Source organism: Martes martes, assembly GCF_963455335.1.
Source record: "Martes martes genome assembly, chromosome: 7".
Lineage (NCBI taxonomy): Eukaryota > Metazoa > Chordata > Mammalia > Carnivora > Mustelidae > Martes > Martes martes.
In genome coordinates this window covers 95,375,006-95,393,639 of record NC_137894.1, presented here as the reverse complement: position 1 = coordinate 95,393,639, position 18,634 = coordinate 95,375,006, and the positions used below count along the sequence as shown (strand labels likewise).

At 35.2% G+C, this 18,634-nt stretch overlaps 1 pseudogene across 1 annotated transcript; it reads left to right on the top strand.

Annotated features, from left to right (window-relative positions):
• Positions 1-946: 946 nt before the first annotated feature.
• Positions 947-1,519, top strand: LOC308346707 (cysteine and glycine-rich protein 2-like; annotated as a pseudogene). Its single transcript has one exon. The product of its transcript is annotated as a cysteine and glycine-rich protein 2-like (transcript).
• Positions 1,520-18,634: the final 17,115 nt, after the last annotated feature.

Here is an 18,634-nt window from a genome sequence, read left to right as displayed (position 1 = left end):
CTGTAAGAAAATGAGCTACTGGCTCTATTTTGCATTACCAAGAAAAAAAGGAACAACAACAACAAAAAAAGATGTGCTTTCTGGTACATATGTAATGTGTTATAGCCACAGGATAAATGGGCTAAAATTCCATTTCTGATATAGCAATCTCAGATGGAGGAGAATAAAAATAATATATTCATGACTGTGACTAGATTTGCATTAACATAGCTAAAGGTAAAATTTTACCCCTTGTGTTTATGCTTCTTGACAATCTGGTACTTAATTTGGGGGGAATTTCTATTTCCAATATCCCCAGGCAATATGCATATATAGAAATGTTCAGCTACTTAAAAGTGACATGGAAGCAATTCTGCATATCTTTCATGACTAATGGAAATATATATATATATATATATATATATATATATAAAGCAGTTTCTAACTAGCTAAGCTTGACAAGCTTAGATTTATACTTCACAAGCCTGATTATTTATAGCCCATTTATTTCCATACTAACTATAGAACGATGAAATAGTCAATGAAGTTTGACTGTTATTTTGAAGATTTGTAACCAAATTACTTTGTACATTTTGTTTGAATTGTTTTTTCCCAATAAAGTTATTATTTTTTAAGAATCTAAGGAAAAATAATTGAACCTGCATAGTATTAAGAAATAAATAAAGGTTCTTAAAGAACAAGAATAATTTCAAATAACGTTAGTGAATTTAAAAATAACTGGTGCTTTTTAAGGAGCCATTATGTAGCAATTAAATATACAAGTTAATCAGTACTGAGACAATATAAGATTATTAGGACAAAATAAAAATACAAAGTCTCCATGAAATAGCCATCCATACATCCAGCCTTGCAAAGGCTTTCCTGGGCTCCCTGACTCCCCTCTGGGCTCCCTTTGCCCTGCCTCCCTAACTCCCATCAGCAGTGTGTGGTCCTACCTCCAATTCAAATGCTCATCTGGAGAGCTGGAAACAAGTGTGGGGCCTGTGGGAGCACTGTGAACCTTGTGGAAGAGGTTCAGGGAGCTGGGAGGAGCTTCCACAGCTGCTACTTTCTGTGCATGGATTGCAGGACAATTTTAGATGGCACAGTGGCAGTGGTACATGATGAAGAAATCTACTTGCAAATCTTGCTGTGGAAAGAAGGATGGGCTGAAAGGCTACTGTTGCAGCCAGGGCACTGGCACACTCAACATGGACAGTGAGGAGAGGGTGGGTATCAAACCCAAGTGTGTTCAAACTCACATGGCTACAACACACCCAAACACTTCCAAATTGACTCAGAAATACAGTGGTACTGTAAAGTGTCCCACGTGTAGAGATTTTGAATATGCTGCTGAGAGGATAATTGGAGCTGGAAAACCCTAGTACAAAAACTGTTTCTTAGGTGCTGACTGTGGGAAAGATCTTGACTCAACAACTCCAAGAAGATGAAATCTATTGTAAAGGATGCTATGAAAAAACTTTGGGCGCCAGGGATTGGCTATGGTTATGGACCAGGAGTCCTTGTTCATGCTCAGTAAAGATGTACAGCCAGAACTGAGATCATATGCTGATAAACTCTACATAATCTAATATGAAGCTACTGTAAAATTCTTTGAGCACATAGGTTCTATTACCTTGTCCATAGATAGACTGACTATCAGAAAGAGAGCACTGTATCCTTTTGCTTTATTTATCAGTATTTTCAAGAGCCATTTTTTTCTTAATTTTTAAAATTTTATTATTTATTTACTTAACAGAGATCGAGAGAGAGAGAGAGAAAGAGAGAGACTGCATAAGCAGTGGAAGAGGGAGAAGCAGAATCCACACTGAGCAGGGAATCCAATGCAGGAACTCGATCCCAGGACCCTGACATCATGATGAGAGCCAAAGGCAGATGATTAGCCAACTGAGCCACCCAAGCTCCCTTCTTTTACATTTTAAATAAAAGTTCAGCTTGAAAGTAAAAAGTATCCCTATGTAATATTAATTATTGAAATGTAATATTTCAAAAACATGAATTTATTTATTTTTATTTATTTTTTCCCAGCATCACTGTGATATAATTGACATACACCATTGGGTAAAAGTGTATAATATGTTGACCTGATATAATTACATATTATAAAATGATTACTAATATTAAAGAAATATGTTATAACTTCTATTCCATTAAAAGTTTCAACCTTATTTGCATTGTTTTATACTGGGGCAGAATCCTATGTTTCACTAAAATGCTTAGCACTCATAAGTTTTATCTGGCTTAATTTTCCTGTCCACCTTTTTAAACACATGCAGGCCATAAAAGCCATCAAAAAAAATCTACAGATTTTCTGAGAGATCAAAAGCTGAATTTGAGGAGTCCTCATAATTATTATGTCCTCATAATTATGAGGAGTCCTCATAATTGTCAGGGGCTACAGAAAGGATTAGGGTAACTCGGAGAAGATTTCCAAGAAGCATATACTTTCTAGAAAAAGTAGAACTTGATTTTTTCCCAATATATTCTTGATGTGTCCTTCATACCATATTCCATTGAAAACCACCAGTTCTTTTCATTCTCTTCAATACGTAGTTATTGAAGATAACTACGTTATCTCCTATTTGAGATTTCTCTGCTGATTTTATCAAATCCAAGTCCCTAATTCAGTGTTTTCTCCCCCAACAATGGACTTTGAAATCGGTTTGTTCTTTTGCCTATGATACCTCTTTTTGTTTAGAACACTCTTCCCCTTCCATTCTTCCAATTAACTCCTATTCCTTCTTTTAGACTCAGTTTTGCTCTCCCTTCATCTAAGTCAGAATGGTTATGTTATATTGTAGTAACAAATAATCCCCAAATCTCATGGCTATCAACATCAAATATCTGTGTTTCATCCATGTTGTATTTTTGATGTAAAGGGGCAGGAAGTTCTGTTAAATGCAGGTCCTTAGGGCTGGTAGAGGCCTTATTTCTTCATTTCAGGATTGAGATATGGCAATTCATAGGGAAGGAAATGCAACAGAGTATGCACTGGCCCTTTAGGCTTCCATTCCAAAGATGACATGTTATCTCTGTCCATATTTCATAAATGGCCAGTCACATGAACATACCTGACTCAAACAGGAATATTAAGAGTACAATCTAATGGTGTGTCCAGTGGAAGGACCAGGCATTTGTGACCATCATTTTGTAATCAAGGGAATTAAAAGTGCTCCGTATTTACCATGATTCGCACTGGCTATGCAGCTTTCAAATTCTACATGTATATCCTGAGTGCGAATCTACATCTAACAATTTCTAAGTTATTAATTACTAATACGTATAATACATTATCCTGGCTCTTGAGAACAGGAAATCAACCTTCAACCATAAGGTAATTAGCCACTCTATCTCTAACTTGCAAAATTAGAACATGCTTGAAGAATCAATAGGCCTTTGAGGTGATTTTTTTCTTTTTCAAACTTTGAGGAAAAACATTTCAGCGAACAGTGAGCTTGCATAGTCAGGAGTAAGACAGCATTAAGAATAAGTGGAAAGGGGTGCCTGGGTGGCTCAGTCAGTTAAGTAGCCGACTCTTGATTTTGGCTTGGGTCTTGATCCAGGATCCTGGGATTGAACCCTGTGCCAACCTCTCTGCTCAGCAGGGCATCGGCTTGTGGATTGTCTCTCTCCCTCTGCCCCTGCCCCCACACTCTCTTTCTAACAATAAATAAATACATCTAAATAAATAAATAATAAACATAAGTGGCAAAAGTGAGCACAGAGTGAGGAAAGACCTATTTCTTAGCTAATTAACCTACCAATTTCTAAGTCAGGGATACATTCAGACAAATTGCAAACCTTGTCATAATGTTGAGGAGGAAGATAAATTTTCACACTAGAACATCTAAAGCATAAATGAGATCTCATAAAGAATTACCATTTTATTTTTGATTATGGCATAGTAAAACACTGAGACTCCGCCACAAGAGGGAAACACCCTCTTCACTGCCCAAATATAGGAGACTGTGGAGGTGTTAATGACAGACCTGATTATGGACCAAGAGAACAGTAACATCTGCACACAGGCAAATGCACACAGGCTGACTGACAACTCTCCTTTAGCAGATAGTTCTTGGAAAGGAAAAACGAGTTTCCGTTATCACTTGTCACCACTTCTCTAATGAACACTGCCTGTATCTGACTGGTAATCCCTCACCAATCCCCCACCGCTGCCCCCCCAAGCTGTACATAGATATGGCTATACAAAAATGCTAGGGAGAAAACCTGTCTTGTGCTGGTGCCATATGTGTGCCTAGCATATAGATACTTTCTTTCTGGGTGCTAGACATACAATCACATGATTTTCTTGGACTTCTATGCACCATTTTGCAACTAGTTTTATGTTTTACTATTTTGCATTTGTTTCACTAAGGCTTATAGTGTAAGTTTTTACCTAACTTAATCTTCCTGCTTACTTCTTTAAATATATGAGGGATGCTCTAAGGTTAATGGAGTTACATAAACATATGGCAAAATCACTTTGAAGAAACATAAAGGACGAGTCTTAGGAAAGTAAAATCACAGGGCGCCTGAGTGGCTTAGTGGATTAAAGCCTCTGCCTTCAGCTCAGGTCATGATCCCAGGGTTCTGGGATTGAGTCCCGCATCAGGCTCTCTCTGCTCAGCAAGGAGCCTGCTTCCTCCTCTCTCTCTGCCTGCCTCTCTGCCTACTTGTGATATCTCTCTCTGTCAAATAAATAAATAGATTTTTAAAAAATGGCCATATTTTTTAAAAAAAGAAAGTAAAATCACATTTTCATTTGTGTAACAAGGAAGAGGGTCCTGAACTCTTCTTTATAACAATTTAAAATAAAATTTAAAAACTGTAAATTAATCAAGTTAAGATACTATATTGATTCTTATGTATTGCAATTCCCTCAGCATTTTGAGCATTGTGGATTCTTAGTAAATATTGCCTCATGAGGATATGATCATCATTGAGTGAATGATGCTAATAAAGTCTAGATAATTTGGCAAAGCTATAGCCAACTCAGATTTACCCTACTGCTTAACACCTCTGAGGAACTCTATGAAGATAGGGAAGAGGACAAAATAATGTGGTGGAGAGGTATTTCTCATCCTGATCTACTTTACTTTGAACACTTTACGGACACTTTGCAATGCCTTTCTAGCATTGTGTACCATGGTGCTCTTTCATCTATAAACAAAGCAAAATAACATAAGAAAAAATCTTAGGATCTCTCTCTCCTCTCTATATTTATAAAATACTATCTCTTCCATTGTCTTTTATTTAGATGGAACAAATTGGGTTATTTTAAAAATCGTAATAACAGGAAAATTGACCTTAAAATTTTCACTTCTTTTGGCCTTCAGCATAGTGATTAGCTAGCAATAGACTTGTTTTATCAGAATAATAATAATACTTTTATAACTATAAAAGACCATCCCTGTAAAAGTCAAAAAAGGGAGTAGTTGATGATAAAGGCTATAATTTTAAAGACTTGTGCTCTGGTTTGAAAAATATTCCCTTTTCTTGTGATACTTGTAGAAGTAAAATACAAGATGGTAGTATCTCTCTGAATTTTGGTAAATGTGCAAATCTGATCAACAGAAGTATAGTAACTGTATTTTATTTGCTGGTACAGGTCCATATTAAGTAATCAGTTTTAGCATTTACCTGTGAATTTCTATTAAGAAGGAAAGAAAAGAAAATTACTGTTTGTTACCATTCACAGTTAAAGATTAAGTACATATAATTTGTAGGGACTATATAACACAATAAGGATAAAGTAGTAAACAGTGGCATGGGCCTTAGCATCACCGAGAAGATATAAAAAGAAGTAACCGCCACAGAATAACTGCCACAGAGAGAGATGAATGCCACATGAAAGAAGTAGAGATACTCTGTTATTGGGGCTAGCTATGGGATGGTGTGTGCCAAGGCTTGTCCGAGAATGTAATTTTGAAGTAGATCTATAGATCGATAAGTAGTTTAATAGAAGGTTGGAGATAGAGAGCAAATGTCTGAGGAGTGTGTGTGTGTGTGCATGCACGTGTGTGTGTGTGTGTGTGTGTGCGTGAGCTCATGTGTGCTGTGTTTTAAGACACAAAGAGCGATATGAGTGGCTGAAGGAACAGAGGAAAAGGGTCTAGTTATGAAAGTCTTATAAACTATATTAAGATATGAAAACTTTACCTAAGAGCAGGACTGGCTCCATAATTTTCAAAATAAGAATATGGAGCTCTTTGTTCAAAGATTAAGAATTTCAAGGGCACCTGGGTAGTTCGGTCAGTTAAATGGCTGACTTTTGGTTTTGGCCCAGGTCATGATCTCAGGGTGGGGTATCAAGCCCCATGTGGTCTCTGCACTCAGCAAGGAGTCTGCTGGAAATTCCCTCCCTCTCCATCTCTGTCCCTCCTTCCTCCACCAGCTAAAATAAATAAATAAACCTTTAAAAAAAAAAGAAGAATTTCAGTGATAGAACAGAACATTAAATAAAGTTTGGGGCCCTTCTAAAAGCAGGACCTGTGCACACTCATGTCATATACCCAAGAAACTGGTCCCATCTAAGAATAACAGGAAACTATAAAAGTTTTTAAGTATCAGAATACTAAAAGGTATTTTAGTTTTAGAAATATCCCTTGTTTCTATCATAGAGTATAGCTTGGAAGGGAAGCCATATTTGAAGCAATGAGACTTGCCTGAGGGCTATAAAAATTCAGATGATAATCTTGGCATCAACTATGGTAAAGGCCATAAAAGTAGAGTGAATTATAAAATTTGAGGATGTAGCATTTAGAAGGGAGAAGACAAGAACTATGATAATTGATGGGAGAAATAGAGAAGCAAGCTCAAGAATGAATCTTAGACTTATGTTTGAGTAAAAGGAATATAAGAAATGGAAAAGTATTAGGATGTAAAATAGTATCCCCATTTAATTGAAATTGCAGTGATCAGTTGTATTTATGCTATGAAATAAATAGAAATATATTCTAAAAATAGAAGCTAGGAAACCATTGGTATTTCTAAAAGAATTTGAATGGTGGAATTTTTGAGACAATTTACAGAGACTATGTACAGTGAGTAGAGAATAAGAGAGTCCAGAGAAAAACTAACATGATAATGATATGCAGAAAAAATTCTGAAACAAGGAAGGAAGGAAAGAAGGAAGAAAGGAACATAGGCAGACAGACAGAGGTGAAAAACTAGAAAGGTAGGTGTTATAGAAGCCTTTGGAAACATTTTTCAAGAAGAAATGTGTTGTCAATGGTATAAAGGTTGCCAAAAGGTCAAGTAAGGTAGGAACTGAAAGGAATTTTGTGATGAAAAATTCACAGTGGCCTTGATGAAATTGGTTTCCAAGAATCCCCAAAGATGCTTATATTCTAAGCCTGAAAACTGTGAACATATTAACTTACATAGCAAAAGTGACTTTGCAGATGTGATTAAGGTTAGTATCTTGAGATGGAAGGATATTCCTGGACTATACTCATAGTATTCTTATAAGAGGAAGACAGGAGTGCCAAAACCAGGGAGGAAGAAGTAAGGATGAAAGCAGACATTGAATTCAGATGCTTGCTAACTGCGGGTTACAAGCAAGAAATCCAAGCAGCCTCTAGAATTCAGAAGAGGCCAAGGAAAGAGATTCTCCCATAAATCTTTTATAAGGAACAGAGCTCTGCGGACACCTTGATTTTAGTCCTCTAAGACCAATCTCAGACCTCTGAGCTCCAGAACTGTGAGACAATAAATTTGTCTTTTTCTAAACCACAAAGTTGGCAGTCATGTGTTACAGTTGGAATAAGAAAATAATACAGAAGATATTAGTAGGGAGAAAAAATGTAAAATATAGGAGAAGAGGGAAATCAATAGTGGGATAGTCCTAAGAAGCAGGAGGAGGTGGAATCTGAAGCCAGTCAGAGAAGTTGAGTCTGGACAGGAGGAAGCAGAGGACAAGGGTGCAGAAAAGCCCAGGTTTTAAGAGGTTAGAAGTAGGTGACATATAACAAGAGGGAAAACGGTCATATGGGAGGTCTGAGAAGAGAAATGAGGTTTCTAGACTAGACTAGACTAGATTAGAAAGAAGCCCTGGAAAATGTACAGAATTTCTAGGAAGGGTTGAAGGCCTTTGTGGAGATGGAAGTCTACCCATACAGATCAGCACATGCCTACTTGGTTGTGTGGTTTGGTTTAGGATTGTTCCTAAATTCAGATTCAGAAAAGTCAGAGGGTTGGATTGATTTTTAGGTGAGGTATTAGAGCAAAGTAAATTATACCACTGGCAAGATAATGGCTACAAGGATTGGTCATGCATTCTCAATCTATTTGCTCTTATCTGCTACTATAAGAAGTTGAGACATTTACCCAAGGAAATACAGCTAGTAGGAAAGGCGATATTGCACTCACAATCCCCCTCTCATCCTGATCTCCAAGTTCATATTCTCAGTTATTTCATCATGTATCTGTCATCACACAGCATCATTAGTAGGGTTGTAGGAACTAGTGGTGGATAACAAGAGACTAAAGAGACTAAAGAAACAAACTGATCAGAATAGCCACAGACTCATTTTTGTTCCTTCAAATAATCTTGAGTGGATTATTTTAACAACAATTTAGAATTATTCTCTAATTCATAAATATAACTATTCCTATCTACTTGGGTTGTCTTGCTGCTTGGTATGCAGAATACATACCATGCATAGATTTCATTCATTAAAAAAGGTTACTATTTTGAGAATATGTTTTACTTTACTGGTCATGACTAAATGCAGAAGAAACTTCTAAGGTTTTATTTAGATATATATTTTAACACAAAATTATAAAAAGTTCATTATCTGTATTTCCTTAAAATAGTTAATGTGTAGATTTAGGCTTAGGAAGAGCAAGAAGCATTCATTTCTGTTTTCTCACGATGCCTGTCTTTAAAGACCTATTTTACCACTTTTTTGATCAATGAGTAGTTTTCTTGATCAATGAATGTAACTTCCAAGCCCCAACCGTAGGCATATGTATGCATCTGATTCACCAGTTCTTCATTCCATGGATGAGTAATTAGTCCAAAAAGCAGCCTATGGCCCAAGCTGGGCTAATAAGAAATTTTGTTGGGATTTTCACAGAAGATATCTGGAAAAACACATGCTTCTTATTTTCCTCTCTGGCACGCCAACCTCCAAGGAACATATAAATTGGCAGTTGCCTGGGGCAACTTGTTGCTTTCCTTGAACAGCATCTTTCTGAGAATGAATTCAAACAGAGCAGAGAAAGGGAGAAATAAAGAGCTCTCAACAATTGAATTCCTGAAGCCAACCATGCGGGAAGACAGTGTCATCCTTTGAGTCATTAAGTTCTTTTTGTGCTAAGGATAGATTGAGATGTGTTGTCATTTGTAACCATGACTGAAAAAAGAGAGTGGTTTTTTTTTTTTTTTTGGCCTTTATTTACATTAGTAACTCAATGGAGACTCAATGGAAAAAAATCTGTTAGTTTGCTTTCTCTTTATGAAAGTCTTAATCATGCTTCCACTTCAACAATGGTTTCACATCAGAGATTATTTTTTAAACAGTTTCAAGTGCAGTGAAACTTCTCTAACAAAGAGAAATTTGCCTATTCAAATTGTAGTACAGGAGATGCATACACGCGATTATGCTATAAAAGACTAAAAGTATGAATTTAGAAATATAAATTAAAGCAAGAGTAAGTACAAAGTCACAATTAGAAATTTGAGGAAATAATATTTTCTATTCACCAGGATTATGGCTAACCTGTCTGTATAGTCACATAATCCCAAAACATAATATATTGAAAATAATGAATTTTGGAAATTTTAATTCTATTTGTTAAAGGTGAAAACATTTTCATACAGTTTATAGGAATTTATATTTCTATATTTAAGCTCTTCCTTACAGGGTAATTTTCTCTATACATCTCCCTAACGTCTACAAGGCAAGTTAACATTTGAGAGTGTACATCATAACTTATGCAATATTTAAAATCATTTTACTATATTAAAGATAAAATGTTTATATATTTAAGATCAAGTAATATGTAAGCTCTGTAATTTTTGCCCACTATACAGATAATTAAAATTAATGCTAAATAACTATGGTTATATTTCCCAATTAATAACCTTAGCAAATCTATTGTAACAAAGAAAATCAACTATCACATTTAGTTTTGTCAGAAAAACTTTCCAACCTCTATAACCTAAAGATTCTTAGGGAGCTTAAGAATTTTAATTGAGACAAATTCATTGGTCACTGATTTGTGGCTTAGCTGACTTCCATTTTCAATGACTGTTTTTTGCCATTTTAAGAGTACAATAGAGTGCATTGGTATAAATAAAGCAAGATAGAACATGTTAGTATGCAGTTAAACCACTGGTAATATTGAAAATATAGTCTCTGTGGTAAGGGATATACTAGTTAAGAAAACACACAAACACATGCATGCAAATATGTAGGGTAATACAACAACAAGGAAAGTTCAGTCTTGATGTTCTCCTAAGAGTTAGTAGGCAAAGGAATTAGATCATTTCATGAAGCCTTTTTTTTTTCCTGTATAATCTCCCTTCCACTTATTTATTGCAACATTTTGGTTTGTGCTTATATTTACTATCGTTATTATAATTTTCTAAAATACTTTTATTTTCAATAATCTATTATATTTAATAATTGTCATTTGTGAATGTTAAAAAAGACTACAGCCTATTTTTTATATTTATTTTTAAATTTGTATTTAATCATACTCTAACTAGATGCATATTATCTCCATTGGAGAGAGTAAACAAGTAATACTGATTATCAATAATGGTCTTTAATTATCTAGCATAACTTCGACTCAGTTATTTTCTTGTCCCTTCTAATCATTGAATAGGCAAGAATAAGAAAATGTGTCCTTATTTTTATAATAGTTCTAAATAGTTCTTAGCTAACAAAGAAGAATGTGTAACTTGAAGAGATCTTTCTGTTCACACAAACTGGTCCCTGAACCCTGTAAGACAGCATTTGTCCTAATGAATTCATCACTGTCTAAAATCTGATAATGACTTTGATATACACAGACTAATTTGAGGAGCACATTTTTTTAAAAGGTGCATTTATTTTATCTGTGAGAGAGAGAGAGAAAGAGAGACAGTATTCATGAGTGGGGCGAAGGGCAGAAGGAGAGAGGGAAGCAGACCCTCTGCTGAACACAGACCCTGACACGGCTCTATCTCACAACAATGTGAACATGACCTGAATTAAAACCAAGAGTCAGACACGTAACTGACTGAGCCACCCAGGCACCTCTTTCTGCAGACTGCTAACATGTAAAGTCAAGTTATAATTAAAAAATATTTTATAAAATGCACAATTATGTGAGCTATGACTCATTCTCTCATACCAAAGGCAAGCTATATCACGTACCATATTATCAAAAGTTTGCTTGATGATCATGGAAGCAGAACAAGGGAATTAGTAATATTAAGAAATCTCTTTTAGCTAGCTAGCAACAAAATTATGTTTCACTTTGGGAAGCCTTGATAAAGGAGTATTCATGTTGGATTCTGTATACTTAAAGCCCCTTCTCCATGGCCAACCTCAGACTCTGCTATGCTTACTTCTACTGATACTCCATCCAAAGTCTTTAAAAGGCTTTTCTTAGTGTGAGCCTAAATTATGTCTCTTTTATCATACTGGAGTGGTTACTTCATAGCATTTGGCAAAATCTTGAATTTAAATCATTGCTTAGTCAATATTTACTGAATAGTAAGCTCTAGGAAGTCAGAACTTTTACCTATTTTGATCATTATTTTATACACAATGTGTGACACACAGTAAGCATTTGGTTAAGTATTTTTTTTTTTTTTTTTTTGCATGTAACAAATGATAAACGGGCTTCAGTTTCTAACCTGGCCTTGTGCTATGGTCTCAATGAATCCCTTCCCTCCTCCATTCATATGTTGAAATCCTAATGTCCAACATTATGGTATAATAAAGAAGAGCCTTTGAAAGGTGATGGTTAAGTCATGAAGATGGAGTCTCAGGAATGGGACTAGTGTTCTTATAAAAGAGATCCTATAAAGCTTCAGTAAGGCGGCACTGGGTATGAACCAGGAAGAGGGACTTCACCGTGCTAGTGCCTAGATCTTAGACTTCCAGCCTTCAGAACTGTGAGGAATAAATTTCCTCTTTATAATCTACCCACTCTGTGGTATTTTCTTATAGCAGACCAAATGGACTAAAACCCTTGATATATGCTTGATCAAATTTTGATTTATTAATTTCAAATCTGTCTTTCCAAATATCACTCTCTTAAGAATACCATGATTAGAATTCTGGGAACTCTTATACATCTGTGATCTAATTATTTACTCTTATATGTGACCAAATTTACTGTATGTGAACTTCCTAGTAAACCATTGGGACAACCATGTATTTTGACAAACATATTCATAGGTGGCTGCTCTGTTATTTCAATGCACCTTTCTATGAAGCACCTAAATTCTAGGACAGAAAAAATTTTGTTTGAATGTATACACTTATAGCAGTTCCTTTTTGAAAATTGTTTAAATGTAATGAGTTGTTGGTATAAATTTTTAGTCAACTAATTATGATTGTCAAAACATCTAGTGAGGGGGCGCCTGGGTGGCTCAGTGGGTTAAAGCCTCTGCCTTCAGCTCAGGTCATGATCCCAGGGTTCTGGGATCAAGCCCCACATCGGGCCCTCTGCTCAGCAGGGTCCTGCTTCCTCCTCTCTCTCTGCCTGCTTCTCTGCCTACTTGTGATCTCTGTCAAATAAAAAAAATAAAATCTTTAAAAAAAAAAATCTAGTGAGTTCACATAGGAAGTTATATATATAAAAAGATATGTATGTGTTTCTAGACAAATAAGAATCTCTTTTCCTATCTGTAAATCTAAAAGTACAAGTCCATGTACCTCCTTCAGTTAGAGTTCTCAAAAATAAATGAATAAATAAACGTACAAACCAGCCAACCAACCAGGAAGTGACGTTTCAGTCAATGTAGTTTTTTTTTTTTTTTTGAAGATTTTATTTATTTATTTGACAGACAGAGATCACAAGTAGGCTGAGAGGCAGACAGAGAGAGAGAGAAAGGGGGAAGCAGGCTCCTCATTGAGCAGAGGGCCCGATGCGGGGCTCGATCCCAGGACCCTGAGATCATGACCTGAGCCGAAGGCAGAGGCCTTAACCCACTGAGCCACCCAGGCGCCCCCAGTCAATGTAGTTTTAAAAATCCATACTGCAGGAAGCTGTGAAGAACTTTCAATGTAATGACAATTTAGTTTGTGGCATATTTCAACGTATATGTTTCTAAGTGAATTGGCTATGTAACAGAGACTGATTTTTCAGTAAGCTAACTCATCCAGAGGTTTATCCAGACTCTAAACGTACAAAGACTCTCAAACATGCAATACTTTGTATAGTAAATGCTCCAATTTCCCCAAAGAGATTTTTATCACAGAAAACATTTTAATATTCCTATGGGAATACAACTCTGATACAATAATTGCTAAAGTTGAATCAAAACACATCTATCTATTATTGTATGTTTCCAAAAATGAAGAAAGTAAAAGTAAAAAGTCAAAGTTAATTATTAAAGATAGAAAATAGAGAGTGGTGGGTATTTATATAGTACTATGGACTTTCATTTTAATAGAATTTCATCTATACAATACAAAAAGTGCCATAAGTGTTATGCAAGTATTTAATAACTGGAGATAAACAGATATTGACACATAGGAAACTAAGGACATTAATTGGCAGGTAGATGACCAGATAAATACCAATGATTGTCAAGAAGCATAAAGGATCTGAACTTCTAACCTACTCATGGGCAAACAATTTAGCCTGCTTTCACTGTATAGAGGCTCGGAAAAGGCACACACCTCCTAGGCCAGAGACTAAGGTGGGTTGATTACACAGAGTAATAGCAGTACCTCAGTTTAATAAGTCAGACTGAGAAAGACAAATACCATACAACTTCACTCATGTGCAGAATCTTTAAAAAAACAGAAATGAATAAACAAACAAAAAGCAGAATCAGACTTACAAATACTGACAACAAACTGAAGACTGCTAGAGGTAAGGGTGGGAGGATGTGCAAAATGGGTGATGGAGAGAGGAAGATACAGGCCTCCAGTTATGGAATGTATAAATCATAGGAATAAAAGACACAGCACAGGGACTATTGTCAGTGATATTGTAATAGCCTTGTATGGGACAGAAGGTAGCTACGTTTGTGGTGAGCAGAGCATAATGTGTAGGGAAGTTGAATCAATATGTTGTTCACCCGAAACTCCTGTAACATTGTGTATCAACTATACTCAAATTAAAAAAAAAAATATATATATATATACATATATAAATATATATTTTAATAGGTCACTTAGCATCAGTTCCCAAGCCTAAATTCTCACATGGCAATGTAAAGATGGCCTAAAATAATGGAGAAGTAATGTATTTGATTACAAAAGAGTACGCTTGGACATGGGCAACCACAATCTTTAGAATGGGCAGTAAACATGCCCAACCTTTGCTTCAGAGAAAGACACTGTTTCTATTTCCCAAGGTTGTTTGCTATCTATACATCCTGGAAAAGTGAGTCTGGACAAAAGGGCAGAAGTGTCTTGCTAGGAATATATGCAGAAATATGAGAGAGCCATGAAGAACTGTGTCTCAACAATGGCTCTTTAAAATAATTGAACAAAGATCACCATTGGGCATCTTAACAATTAGTTTAGATTCTAGAATACTCAACAAACCTGCACTTACACTTTTGGATGGTAAAGGGTGACCATTGTGAAACATACATACCCATTTTTGGAGCTCCTTTTTTACCTAAGCATTGTCTTAACAAAAACTCCATTCTCTAGAGTGATATTTTTGTTTAAAAAACAAACAAACAAACAAAATTTAGAGGTTTTAAATACCACGAGAAGAATGTCTATAATGAGTAAAAGAAGACTGATAGATTTAGAGTTTAAAGCAAAGTAGCACCTCTTAAGTATATTTACCTAATTCTGAAAGAAAACAGAATGTCCATTAAACTATTCCCATCTCCATCACATGTGCCTATGTACCTATTCAATCAAAACATAGACCTAGGGCACAGACTCTGATTCCAGTTACTCTTCTAAGAAACATAAGAGGTTTCCAAAGTGGTAAGAAACTGAATTTTAAAATATTAGAATTTCTGAAATTAAAAAAAAAATTACCTTTCTTTTAGACCTTCCAAATTACACTTCTGAGGTTCATCTTGCACAGATTCTACACTACTACCTATCTCTGTTGATATTCTAGAAAGAGCAACATCTTTATTATCATATTTATATAAGAGTAATTCTTCTGAAAATTACAGTGGGCTTTTGAACTTTGAGTATCACAGTATTTTCTTTCAAACATTTTTATTTCCCTTATTGATGATTTTGGGAAATGATGGGTCCATTGACTCATTCTTTAGTTTAGCAAATATTTATTGAGACCTACTATGTGCAAGTTATTGTTCTTTGGAAGAAAGCTCTAGTCTCATCTTGTCAGAATAGCCAAGATCCTTGTCCTAACTGATCTTACATTTAAATGGAAAGGAAAAATAATAACAACATTTTGAAATAAATAAATAAGATTACTTGATGGACTAATGGGGGAAAATTTCACATGGTGCGAAAATGAAGGGCTTTTCTACAGGTGAGAAACAAGAAACACAAAGGAATTAGTACAGCAAGGTCCCTAAAAAAAGCAATTCAGGCAAAGAACGCAAAGGGCAAGTGCTACATCCCTGAACAAACAAAGTCTGTATGATTATAAGAGAGCTAAGAATCTGGCAAGATAGACCTGAAGGTAGACCTGAAGGCTATAGTAGGAAGTTTGATTTTTATTTCTATTTTAATGCATAGTCATTGAAAACTTTTTTACAGCTGGAAAGGAACATTATTCCATTGGATTTTTTAAAAAGTACTGTCATTCTGAATGTTGCATGGAACACTGATTGAATGGGGGCCAAAAATTGAGGCAGGAAAGTTGATATATTTAGACATATTTGAGTTATTCCTGAAAGCACATGATGATGGGTTGGTTGAGGAAAACATGAGTGAGAAAAATAACGGGTGTTCCCAAGTTGTGTGGTCTGCCATGCTGTTACTGAAGGGACTCCTGGGAAGAGATACAAGCTGTAATGCATAATGTATATATGAAATTTGAGATGCTTATCAGATATGCAACTAAAGATGTATAATAAAATACTGGATTAACCTCTGGACATATAAATTAAGAAATTATCATATATATATACACACATATATATACATACATATATATATATATATATATATTTTTTTACAGCTAGATGCAATCATTCAGAGTAGAGGATAAATAGAAAAGAAAAAAAAATTACTCTAACTTGACCTCTGGGGCACACCCATATTTACAGTTTTAAATTGGTCTATCCTGGAAAGGGGACCTAGGAAGAAGAAAAAGGGAAAGAGAAGAGGAAAGTCAGGGTTGTGTGATTTCAAGGAATCCAGAGAAGAACTATCCCAGAAAGAAGGGGAGATTGATGAGATTTCAAGTAAGATGAGATTAAAGAAATATTGATAGGTGAGAAAACATGATAGTTTTTCATCACTCTAGTATAGTTGCAGAAACAAAGTCAATGGAAATCAATTGACAAGTAAATAGAAAGTGAGAAAATCAAGCACAAATTATAGAAGATGCTTTGGATATATTTGGAGTAAGCTAAAATTTTAAGTAGAATCAAATAGATATTATTCAGAACCCAGGAAAAGACTATTATTGATAGAAGTAAGGGGATAAGAGAAAAGACAGATGAAGGATACAAATTTGAGTTGGATTTTAGACATACTGGTGGAGAAAAAAATGGTTCTTTTTCTGTGTTAGATACTATTTTCTCAATGAAATACAACGTGAAATCACTATCTGAAAGTAAAAGGTTAGTAGGGAAGGGTGAGTCTTGAAAAATTTTAAAGGAAAAGATACCAACAGAAAAATAGGTTTCCTTGGCAGTGCTATTTGTGTTTGCTATTGTGAATTAATGGTGAAACTGCTCTTTCCCCACAGCTACCTTCAGTGATTTGGTGGCGTATGCAGAGATGAAAGATCCTGAATTCAAGGATGATGGACGTTGAGTGGACCAGAGACTTGTGAATGATTCTCATGAGGTCGTTTCAATAATACATCAATATATACAAATTGAGTGAACATGGAAGTGCAGGAAAGAGGTACCAATAAATGGAGAAAATGAGTACAGTATAATAAATAAGTTGGATCAGTAAATAAGAAGTGGTGGTAGGAAAGTAGAATGCTTAAAATAAAGCTGTTGAAAGTAGAACACATCCTGTCTACCTCCTAGATCTGAGGGAAACAGGCAAAACATGATTCTGGACTGACAGTTAAATTTTAGATAAGATCAAGAGGTGAGCAGAAGTGAAAGACTGAAGATTTATGGATCATTAATTTACTGATTCAGGGCTTCAGAGGGCACAGTGTTTTTAATCCTGACCCTCACAAAGGGGAAGAAAGATGAGATCCAATTAGAAGATGTCCAAGATGGTAAGAAAATTAGAGTTCAGGTGATAATGCATAAACTGGGATGCTTGGTTTCTGGAAATTGCAAATATTTCCCACAATAAGCAGTAGTAAACAGTGGGATTTGAAATGGTTGTGTCATTGGCAAAGTGGGTCATTAAAAAACAAAACAAAACAACTTCTTGTTATGGTTTCCTGGAGCCATTAGTCTGTTTTATAGCTAGCAACAGTATCATACTGTGGAAGAGAAATGTGATAGCCAAAGTGTTCCCCCTAGACCCTGAGGCAATGTGTTTAAGACTATATAATCAGAAGTAAAATAGACATAGCTTCAGATCTTAGCTACAGCCCTTAATTACTAGGAGAATCACATAACATTAGGCCAAGGATTTTTCATTTGTTAAGGAAGAAAAAATTAAAAAAAAATTTGGGAACATAAGTAATTAATTACATAATTAATTAATTAATTAATTATATTGGTAGGATGATGTAAAAGTTAAAGACTAGGTGAAATGAGGTATATAGGAAAGTATCTACAGCACATCTGAACATTATTTTCCTTTTCTGTGTGTCTTCTTATCGGACTTGTGCTCTATGCCCACCACTCCCTTATCCCACTCCCTCAGCCTAGTAATAATGATAATTTTAATAAGGGACAGATGTGGCACTAATTTTTGATAGCTTGGCTCATAATAAGCTTCCTAAATATTTTTCTATTGAATTTCAAGAAAGTGTAATTATGAATATGTTAAATCTTCAGATCCAATAAGTGCAATTTTTATACCAAGAAGTTACCAGTATCATTTTTTTGTTTAGAAAGATGTGAAAGATGGTTCTTTAACAATTTGGATAGACAACTGTTGGCACTTTAGTTCCTCCCTTTTTTAATTGAATTTACAGAGCTAGTACAATTTCTATTGTATGTCACAAATATGTGGATGATACTGTTTTCTGCTTTGTAAATTCTTATCAGCTCCCTTGATTAATGTTTACTGAGCTCCCACAAAGAACTTGACATTGAATTTAATAATTTCTTCAAAGCTGATGAATCAGCACTGTTGGTTGAAAGAATGACTTAAAACTAAAGTACTCTACAAAGGAAAAAAAAGACTCTCAGCCAATATTAGCA